Below are 12,222 nucleotides of genomic sequence, written 5' to 3' on the forward strand. Positions count from 1 at the left end.
GTTAAAAAATAACCGCCAATAAATTGTTTAAATTTTCTAAGGTATTTAAAAAAAACTTGTAAAATTTTCAGTTTTTAAGGTTTTTATACCCTGTGCCCATGTATGCATGTAACAGGCAGAAGGAGGCGTGACAGACTCCATTAAGTATACATATTCTTGATCTGGATCAACAGCCGAGTCGATTTAGCCATGTCCGTCTGTCTGTCCTTTATTCTGTCCGTCCGTCTGTCTGTCCATCTATCTGTCCGTCCGTCCGTCTGTTTGAACGCGTCGATCTCAGAGACTATAAGAGCTAGAGACTTCAAACTTGGTGTGCGGTCTCCTGGATACCGTACTCAGATCAGGTTAGTTTTAATTTTTTTTATCGGAAACCTTCTTGGTTTTTTGAGCTAATCAACCAATCTTTCACAATATACAACTGGGCTGATATTATACATCCTGACCAAATTTGGCTCAAATTTGTCAACTATATCATATGGCTTTAATACGATCGGTCGGCCGAAAATCACGTTTTAGTACGAAACACTTTTTTATTTCTTGGGATATCTTAATCTGCCAGAATATGCATTAAAGTGGTGTTTTGCACTCCGACCAAACTTTATTCAAATTGACTGACTATATTATATAGCTGTTTAAAACAATCAGTCAAAAATATAACGCCCCAAATCTTCGGCGTGCCGAACGGCTTCAAACTGCCTGAGCATAAAGTATCCTGCTTTGACGTAATTGTGAATTGATACCCACAAAAAAATCCTCTACACGAGGTAAAAGTCTTGTGACGAAAGCATATTTCAGCCCTAAAATTTGTAATAACCAATTTTGTGACGAAAAATATGTATATATACACTTAATCGGTAATTCCTTGCCGGAACGAACTTTTACAGATAAGTGTGATATACAAAATATATTGACTTCAACCTATTTAAACTTGATTAAGATGTCATGTGTCAATTCTTCAAAAATCGCTAAAATGTGAGCTAAAAAACCTTATTTCACCTGTAAAATGTTACTTAAGTACTTTAAAATAAAAGGTTAAAAGTACGCCTAATGGCCAATCTCACCTTTCCAATGATATATAGGACATAACTGTAGCTTTTTTGGTTTGGAAACTATTGGGGCTTAAGCATTTTTCTTCTAAACTAGCAGTTTTTTCAAAAAGTCCTGAAGCAAACTTTTCTAGATTTTCGAAATGGAGTAAATCCCCATCATTACATCTAAGGTTTTTTTTTTATCGCTTTGATACAAACATACAAACAAACTGACTTTTCATCTCATTTTGAGAAGTCCACTAAAAATTTCAAATTTAATTATCTTTATGAACTATTTGTCGGATTTGGGTGATTTTTGGTTAGAATTTTTAAAGAATAAAAAAATTTACCAAATTTTGACCCTCCCAATTACACCTCCGTATCTCATGAATTATGTGAGTTAGAAGAAGTTTTAGTATGCCATTTTGTAAGTTAGGACTAAACTTTTCGATCGGTATATAACTCGACTGGACAGTCATAGTTTCCATATTAGCTGTATATATTGCTAGTCGCCTTTCGCACACTTCGTGCTGCTTTCGTCACTAGCGCGAACTGCCGTCCGCAGTGATTTAAATTTGGAGTAATATTTGGAGATTATTAATAGCATTCATTCAAAGTATCAATGTCAAAGCATATTAAATTCAAAAATTTCTTATATATTAAAAAAAAAAAATACTCTTTACGAGTTTTTCTATGCCCCAAAATTTTTGATATAAAATTTTGTGACGAACAGTATTCAATTGAATATATAGATTTAGGACAAAAATATATCTATAAAAAAAATTCCATTCGACACTGCGAAAAAACAAAATTTAAGGTAATAAAAAGCTCAACCTTTGTGCGCATGGTGCAGAATGTAATTATATCTGTTACTTAAAAAATAAGTGAAAGGGTATATTGTGGTCGCTGGAATGTATGTAACAGGGAGAAGGAGGCATCACCGACCCTATAAAGTATAGAAATTCTTGATCAGAGACTATAAGAGATAGAGATACCAAACTTTCACCCACAGACTCCAAATGCGTTGGAGCAGGTCAGGTTTGTTAAATTTTTGACACACCCCCTTCCGCCCCCGCAATCACAAAAAACCGTCTATTCGTCTGTTTAAACAAAAGGATTTTAGGGACTAGAAGAGGCAGAATAACCAAATTTGGCACACATATTTCTATAGACACCACGCAGATCAAGTTTGTTTTAAATTTATGCCACGCCCGCTTCCGCCCCCGCAAATCGCGAAAAACCACCACACCCAGTTTTTAAAATAATACAGTTTTTGTGGTAATTAACGTTATCTATTAATGTTATCTATAATTTTACTTAACCGCATCAAGATGGGACAAGTACAACGGTAGTAATAGCTAACCAAAGTTATTAATAAAGTTATTATTTAAATATAATCACCTATAAGTATGCAGTAGTTTTTACTAGGTAGTTATTTATTTAAAGTACTTTTATATATATTGAAATAAGTAAAGCGTATCCTATGGTCGGGATCTCGACTATAGCCTCTCCCACTTGTTTTTTTTTTTTGAATTTATATATTTTTTTTTGAATTTATATATTCGTTTGAATATTGTTCGTTAAAAAATTGGATATCAGAAATTTTGGGGCATGGAAAGACTGTTGTCACTAGACTTTTACCTCGTAAAGAGGTTTTTTTTGGAAGATCCTATCTTTTTGCCAAGTTCAAACTCTCTTCTTGAAATATTTCAAACTTGTCATTTAAATTTTTGGTCATGTTTTCGGCGTCCCTAATATCTTAGCGCCCGGAGCGGTTGCCACCCTTGCCCCCCCACTAAACGGCGCTGGCAATATGGACCGCCTTGAACCAATTCCGGTCAGGATGTATATTTTAAGACCAACTAAAATGCTTATTCAATCAATATCTCACAAAACCAAAAAGGTTTTCATACTAAAACTTGATTTTCGCCCGATCGATCCTATGGCAACTATAAAAAAAAAAACAAAAAAAAAAATAAATTGATCTGTCTGCAATGAAGAGGAACCTACCTACCAAGCTTGGTGTCTATATCTCTTTTAGTCTCTGAGATCTAGGTGTTTATACCAACGTCAGAACAGACGTACATTGCTATATCGACTCGGCTATTGATGCTGATCTAGAATATATATACTTTATAGGGTCTGCCACGCCTCATTCTGCCTGTTACGCACACTTTTGTAAGCAAACTTAAAAGACCCCTGTATTTTTTTTAGGTACGGGGTCTAAAAAGTGGGTTTGGTTCATTTGAGATTTTGGCTGTTGCCTAGTGTAGTTGACTCTAAGCCATTCGAAAAGTTTTGATGCCTTATTATTGCAGAAATAGAGTTAAATAATGTTTCCCTTCAACTTAGACCCTCTTTGGAGCTTGTGTTAAATTTGCGATCTTTGACCGCCAAACTTTCTCAATTGAAAATTGCATTTCAGCACGAATGAAGCAGCGATTTCCCTTGAATTTTCCGCAGCTCAACGAGCCGCTTCACTGGAGATAAGACCAAAGCTAAGTCGCCATCCGTTGACGGACAAAGTGTGTCAAGTTTTCTACAAAGAACAAGTACATCTCAGATAATACATAAAATATGTTTGGGTGATGATATTGCTGCTACTGCGGCTCAGGCCTTTTGATGCATCCGCAGATCGGGCAATATCAGTTGCCATGAACAAAATGTGGCCAAATTGTTGCATTACAAATTTGATTTTGATGGTTTAGATATTTAAAAGAAACTAGTCGGAAATGCTATAGTCGAGATCCCGACCATAGGATACCCGTTATTTATTTTAATATAAATAAAAATACTTTAAAGAAATGACTTGTATTGCACGCTCGACAGTGGGATACCCTGAGCCCAGATACTCTTATACAAGTTTATTTTCGACCAATTGTTCCTATGGCAGTTATATGATATATGGAACCGATTTAAACGAACTTCGGCCAGGATGGAAAAAACCAAATTACATGCATATTCTATCAGTTTGATTAAGATGTCTCAACAAACAAAAAACTTGTTCATACTAAAACTTCATTTTCTATGTATCGTTCCTATGGCAGCTATATAATATAGTGGACCGATTTAAACCAATTTGGTCAGTATGTACACTCAGAAAAATTTGCCATCCCTAAATTAGTTGCGACCGTACTTGAATTTATACCGTTTCGATCTTAAAATTTTAAGATTGCTGTGTACTAAAAATCTTGAATTAAGTATAAATCGATCTTAAATTTAAAATTCTGACTTCACATTCCTATGGCAGCTATCCGAAATAGTTGTCCGATTTTACCCAAACTAAGTCAGAATATATAAGACCATGGAAAATATATTATCCGTGAGTCTCGTAAAGATACCTCCAGAAACATCGCAGTTATTTGTACTAAGCTAGTTTACGATTTTTTTGTACTTAAAATATTTTTTTTCAAGATTGAAAGGAAATTAAAAATAATATCGGCATCCTTGACTGGGACTCCCATTCCTTTTATTGCGTGCAGACTGTTGTTTGTTGTATCTAACATATTCCGAACACTCTTGTCGAATTCACTGGCAGATCTTAACATAAATGCGGTTCCAATGGCTTGAAAATAGCTTTCTCAAATTTTCGTAGCTCTCGGTGCTGATGTGCCTTATCGACATTCGTGTCTATCATTTGAGTGAACGTATCCTAGAAGCTGAACCATGATGTAATATCTCCAAAAAGCGCAGGTATTTCCACTGGTTTCAATTTTATCTTTTGCTCTGAAGGTTTGTTCTGGGTTAGCCATCGTATCTTTTCCCTTTTCGCTTCGTTGAGTTCTTCATATTGATCCCGTACTGATGGAGTTGCTTGGCCATGTTTCCTTATTTCCTTGAAAAGCTCCGTCAGTCTATCGAAATCTTCCTTGATTTCGTCATAGTCGTTTTGATGCTGTTTATAGTCTTTTCCAACACGATTCATCGTTCTTTGTAATGTGCAAACCGCTTGGTTAAATTCTTCTTTTCGAAATTCATTTTCTTCCATTTCGTTTATCATTGTCTCATTCAATGATTGCTTAATTGTTTTCTTATTTAACTCAGTCATTATTCTATTTTTGATAAATTGAGTATTTTCATATGCTCCTTTTGAGAAGTATTCGCCTCTCAACAATGATTCATTTGTCTGTAAGATTTGATGCTGGGCTTTGAACAATTCCCATTGCTCTTGAACTTTTATCGCCCAGTTCAAACCAGGATGTTTGTCTTGGCCTAGTTCCTCGTCCCAGCGTTTTACCTGCGTACATACTGTGAACTGACTTGCCCCTAATGCGTTCAGTTGTTCCCGAGTGTAAGCCTTTGTTGTTGCATGAGTGACTCGTCGCTAATACGAATGTAATTTGTTGTTGCCTTATTGTTCCCGTATACACTGAAAACGAAAAGCTTCACTATGTTGTGAATTGTTTTACGCATGTTCTTTATTCTAATTTTTTTATTTGTAATTTCATTTTTTCACTTGGAGAAACATGTTCATTTTTTTTCCAGTGTACACATTGAAACAAAAGAAAATTAAATTTTATGTGTGCGTGCGATTTATTTTATTTGTATTGGTGCGTGCACATCCATAAGGCAGTTTTGAGCACCCCTGCCCTGAGCCCATTGAAAATGGACAAAAAAAGAGTATAATGTGTTTGGTAGAATGTATGTAACAAGCAGAAGGGGGCGTGGCAGATCACCACAAGTACATATATTCTTGATCAGGATCAACAGCCGAGTCGATTGAGCCATTTTTGTCTATCTGTCCATCTGTCTGTCCATCTATCTGTCCGTCCGTCCGTCTGTTTGAACTCGTCAACTCAGAAACCATAAAAGCTAAAGACTTCAAACGTGGTATGTAGGCTCCTGGATACCGAACTCAGATCAAGTTTGTTTTTATATTTGGATCGGATCACTATATCATATAGCTGCCTTAAGGAACGATCGGTCGAAAATCGAGTTTCAGTACAAAAAATTTCATTGTATTTTGAGATGTCCTAACACATCTTCTGGGTTGGTCTCACACATCCTGACCAAATTTGGATTAAATCGGTGCACTATATAATATAGCTGCCATACGAATGCTTGGTCGAAAATTAAGTTTTAGTATGAAAAATGTTATTGTTTTCTGGGATATCTCAACCAATCTCACTGAATATGCATTTAAGTTGGTGTTACACAGGCTGACCAAATGTGGTTCAAATCGGGCCACTATATTATATAGCTGCCATGAGAACGATCGATCGAAAATCAACTTTAAGTACAGAGTGCCTGGCTATAGACATATAACAGGTTTTTAACGTGGCAGTGTAGGAATCGAACCCAGTTATATTTCAGCTGTAGTTCTTGTTATGTGACAGGTTAGCGACTTTAGCTAGATAGCCACGGGACCTCACCAAAAATTACACAAGGCAACTAACTTGAACTTTTTTCTTATTGAATGAACAAAGCCCACTTTTTTTATACAAATTGCAAAGCCTTCTAAAATACCCACTTAAGCAAATAATTTTATACCCGCATACATTAAATCACTTAGTCATTTAGCAAAAAAAGCTACATTTGCCACGTAATTGTTGATCGTTTGAATAAATACCCGTTTAACCAGCAGTGGGTATAATAATTTTGCTTCAAGCATTTCAAGTGATTTTATAAAGCACATTTTCTCACCACTGTATCAACGAGCAGAGTGGCGCAGTGGAAGCGCGCTGGGCCCATAACCCAGAGGACCGAGGATCGAAACCTTGCTCTGCTATGTGGAAATTATTACTTTTTTACATTTTTATACCCTGAGCCCATTGAAAATGGGCAAAAAAGGGTATAATGTGTTTGGCAGAATGTATGTAACAGGCCGAAGGAGGGGTGGCAGACCCCATAAAGTATATATATTCTTGATCAGGATCAACAGCCGAGTCGATCTAGCCCTGTCCGTCTGTCTGTCTGTATGTCCGTCTGTCTGTCCGTCTGTTTGAACGCGTCGATCTCAGATACTATAAGTGCTAGAGACTTCAAATTTGGAATGCAGGTCTGTGAATACCATACTCAGGTCAAGTTTGTTTCCAATTTTTGATGCCACGCCCCCTTCGCCCACAAATTGCAAAAAAACGATTTACAGGCTCAATTTTTGACATAGCACTCCCTAACTGAACAATCAGTTGAGAAGTATGCGTGTTAAACAACCCTGAAAATTTCAAAGCGATTGACCCATAAATAGAGAAGTTATTTCGGAATTTACATTTAATTCAATAATTACACTTGCATGGCAAATCAAACGTGCGAGCGAGACAGCATGATCACGTTTGTATGCAAGGCGCGCGCAAAGACAGAACGAATTAGTACCCATTTTTTTTTTGGTACCAAATAAGAATTAAGCGATAAGCAAAAATATTATCGATATCATGTAATGAAAATGTTAATGTATAATTTATGTATATACAAATATACAATTTGATAAAAATATAATTGTGTTAATATATAAATATGTATTTTTGCATGGCAAAAATCAGCAGAAGCTGATAGCTACGCCTGTCCCCATTAATTGTTTTAAATTAAAAAAAAATTATCTTTTTAAAGCTGCGCCTACAGTTTTTATCTCTACTAAAGAATGCCATAAGCGATTTTAAAAAGCTTTACTTTCCAAAAAAGCTAATGAACATATACATATGTATGATTTTGATGACAGTTAAGTTGCTGCCTATCGGATCCCCAATTACTATATGTAGGTGATTCGTTCACACACAGCTTTAAATATAATCCGACAAATTTACATCTTAGTTGAAAAAAATTAAGAATTAGATTTAGGTTATTCCAAAGATTTTTTGATTTAAGAATTCAAGGAATAAGCTCCAAAAAATTTTTTTCTGTTATATGAGACCATATGTATCAAGTCAAAAGGGTTTGGTTTGTGTCATTTTTTGCCAGTTGCCTAGTTTTATGATATGTGCAAGCCTACTACTATAAAAAGTTAATTTAAACCCAAATTTTAAAATCAAATTAATAAATATAATAGAAAACAAAATTTTTGTTAAAAAAAAGTAGTTGGAAAGGCTATAGTCGAGACCCCGACTATAGGAATATCCGTTACATACTTTTAGGATATTGTATTGCTTTAAAAATTAAAGCAGCTATTTCACCCGTTCTGTTTAACTAATCTTGATGTGATTAAGTAGGATGATAGATAATAATAATAGGTAAAGGAGGTTGATTTTCGACTAATTGTTCCTATGGCAGCTATTTAATATATGGAACCGAATTAAACCAAATTTGGTCAGAATGTACAAAACCAACTTAAATGCATATTCTAACAGTTTGGTTAAGATATCTACAAAGTACAACTTTGCTCAGCCTTCATTCTGCCAGCACCAGTGTTGCCAACTCAACGGGTCATAAAAAAGCTAAGCTAACCTTTGGAAAAAGCTAAAAATAGCCAGAAAATTTTGTTGGTAGATAAAAAAAAACGCTGGAGTAGTGAAACGATATTTTTTATTGATCTAATACAGTATTTTTAAAAACTTTTTAAGTTGTTCAAGCATATCGTCTTCTGCAGCTGAACTTATGTAGGTCTGATTAGTCCCTATCTTTTTTAAGCATACTGCTGGCACTTCATAATTATGACAGCACTCATCTTATCTTATGTGTAAAGTTGAGTTTATTGTTTAAACAGCCATTCTACTTCGAAGCTTAGTTTAAACATTTGTAATTTGACTCAGGACTCTTTCCACCTCTGCCTTCGACTATGGCAGTGATATAAGGGTTAGCGCAAATGATGTCAGTGCCGAAAATCTGTTATTTCCTGTTGCATCCACGAAACTGTGGTATTCCTTAAATTGGACCACTTAATAAGGTGGGCGTTTGAGTATTGAAACAGAATATCTTAAATATTGGTTGATTCCACCTTGATTGGAAAATAGCTATTTTTCCCGCAAGTCGCTATTTTACACTTTATCCCGCATTTGCCAATTGCAAGCCGCTAGATCTAGAAATAGCTTAATTGGCAAAGCTGGGCAGCACCCATTTTCCTCTCTCACTCTCTCTCTCTCTCTCTCTCACACACACACACAAAAAATTTGAGCTTCCCAAAGGCTGCTGCAGTGCGCGCGAAATTTGAAATAAAAGACAAAAATCTAATTTTATAAGATTTTAAAAGCGGAAATGTTAAGTTTTTTTTTTACAATGATGATAAGCAGAAACTTATTGAATATATGGGTCAGGAATCGGAAATATTAATTATTTAAATAATTATTTTGCAGCTTTCAGTGCTCGGCAATGACGCAAAAGGAGTGCTGCAAAATAATCGCTTGTCCTCTCATGCAATTTCATGCATAGCAATCAGCTTCTGTCCGATTCTATTGAAAAATGTGACGTCATGACGCGTCATATGGAATTTTGCCATGCAAATTACATAATTAATATTAATACAATTATGTATATTTTAATCTAATTGTATATTTGCATCCCACAAAAAAAAACCCTACACAAGGTAAACGTCTAGTGACAAAAGCAATTTCTAGCCCCAAAATTTCAGATATCCAATTTTGTGACGAACAAAATTCAGTTTAACCTAAACATTTTAAATATAAATAAATAAAAAAAAAAAACGAAAATTGGCATTATGCACTGTGCGCAAAAAGGGTGAGCTTCTTTGTACATAAAAATTACTTTTTGCGCAGTGCCAAATGCCAATTTTGGCTTTTTTTTTTTAAATATATATTTTTATTTTAAATTTTTTTGTTAAAATGAATTTTGTTCGTCACAAAATTGGATATCAGAAATTTTGGGGCTAGAAATTGCTTTCGTCACTAGGCTTTTACCTCGTTTAGAGGTTTTTTTTTGTGGATTTATAGAATACGATACAGTAGATTACTTAATTAACATAAAGAATTTATCCAACCAAATTTAACCACAGATATTCATTGTTGTCTCGAAGACTTATATGAGATTGAAACTAAATTAAAAAGTACACTTACCAATAAGTTTCTTTTCACACGGAAGTTTGTGCAAGACATTGAATATGTACATTGTTTATTATCGAAGAAACACATGCTCGAGCTCACAGAGGATTCGACGAAAATCTTAGTCAAATTTTTAAGTTCTATTATTGGCCCACATTATACAAGAAACTTAAACAACACAAACGAAAATGCGAAATTTGTAACAAAAATAAATATAGCAGAAATTCTAAGCAAATCCCTATTTCTAAAGCACTTATTCTAGAAAGATAGGCTGAAAAAATTTCACATTGACTTTTTCTATGCCCAAAAATTAATATTCAAAACTTGTGTAGACGCGTATTCTAAGTTCTTGGTCTTAAAAGAAATCGCTAACAAATCAGAAATGGCAAATAAAGGGTTATAATTAATCCAACCTTTCCCTTATGTTGAAACCATAATGATTATCCATGTCTCGTTCAGGCTTAACCATTTATTATGCCGATCCCCGGCACAGTCTAAGTAATGGACAGGTAGAAAGAGTTCATGCAACACTAATTGAAATTTCAATATAATATAATGGACCATTCCGAGCTCATTTACCGAGCAGTAAAAGAATATAATTCCTCAATCCAATCAACAACCCAACAAAAACCTTGCGATAAATAAATCATGCAAACTTACCAGACAAACTAGAATCAACTCAAGCAAAAATGTTAGGGTATCACAACGAAAAGAGATTACCTTAAAACTATTAAACGGGCGAAATCATTTAGGAGAAAATACATGGAGAACGAAATAAACTACAGCCTATATACAAAAAGCATGTAGTTAAAGGAGATTTAGGAAATAAAGTAAAAAATAAACAATCGTATAAAAATTATATATAGTATTGTACTATAATTTATAAGGATAATATTTAAATTTAATTCATTTATATTTATTTTTTATGTACTTTTTAGTATGAACGTTTTTTGTGTCATATCTATTTTATTGACGATTTGCGGTTCCGATATAATCAATTACTCAAATGATGACTATGTCTTACTTGAGGATACAGAAAATCTTTTTTGACACGAAACATATGGAGAGGTTTTTCACGTAACTAATCTTAGTTTTTATAGTGACATTTTTGAAAAAGAGTTAAATTTTTTTTACAAATAGAAAAACTACCATTGATTGGGAAATAACCATGGAATGAAATTTATTCAAAACACTTCTTTCACAACTTACACCCCACAAAATGTTTAAATTAAATGGATTACAGGAGCACCAGATCATGATGACATGATACCTTTTGAAACTAAAGTTAATGAACTTGTTCAAAATAATAATAAGCACAATCAAATTAATTCTGCAATTTTCAAAGAAGTTACGAAAATTACAACCCTTTTAAAAGACATTATATTATATATAATTTTTTTTTATATTTGATTCAAATAAATGTTTGGTAATGTGATGAAAATACATACATACATATGTATGTATGTATGTATATACGTATGTGTGTAGTCTGAAGACAATTCTGTTGCAGGGGCGAAAGGTGGCATGGTAAAAATTTAATTCAGACTTGACCCAGGTGGGCTTTATAGAAGTCCGTGTGGCATGCATGTACGTGCATGTGAGTGTATGTATGTGTATGTAAGCTTTAGGGAGTTGCCTATAAAAATCCCAAATTATATGTACATACATACATACACACATACATGTATATATGTATCTGTATATGTAGATATTCGTGCATCAAAATCATTGAAACTTTCATACATTCATACGTAGAAAACAGAGAGACAAGAAGCAACAACAATTTGCAAACAGATTTGAATACACTTATACATGCATATGCTGACAACGAAAATTGCTTATTCTTTTTTACGTTGCATAGTGGCTCTCAATGCCTTTAAAAAATGTCAAATACATTAATGCAGATTATATCATATTACTATGGTTATGAAATATACAGTTTAGTATGGTAATAAATAATAAAAACATTAATTGCAGTGCGCCGTGATTTTAATATTTAGTGTTTCTATTGAAACCAATATAAAAAGCCGACGCACAAAAAGTAATATTTTACAGTGTTTATTTCATGTTTTGACACACTGTGCCAAATGCAGAGAACGCGTTCTTATCTTCACATGCAGCTGCAAGACATAACGGTAATCGCAACTCTTCTTCATCTCTGACGCAGAGCAGCGACAGAGCTGCTTAGAAGTTTTAGTGCGAATTGTTTGTTGGCCGAGCTGGACGCGTCAGGAGTGCGAAAAAATAAAGCAAAATAATATTTATCTTAA

At 34.2% G+C, this 12,222-nt stretch overlaps 1 non-coding gene across 1 annotated transcript; it reads left to right on the plus strand.

Annotated features, from left to right (window-relative positions):
- The first annotated feature begins 6,684 nt into the window (after window positions 1-6,684).
- On the plus strand, window positions 6,685-6,756 carry Trnam-cau. Its single transcript has one exon. It is a non-coding gene; the product is annotated as a tRNA-Met (tRNA).
- Window positions 6,757-12,222: the final 5,466 nt, after the last annotated feature.

The sequence above is a fragment of the Drosophila innubila genome, chromosome X (assembly GCF_004354385.1).
Source record: "Drosophila innubila isolate TH190305 chromosome X, UK_Dinn_1.0, whole genome shotgun sequence".
In the NCBI taxonomy this organism is placed as follows: domain Eukaryota; kingdom Metazoa; phylum Arthropoda; class Insecta; order Diptera; family Drosophilidae; genus Drosophila; species Drosophila innubila.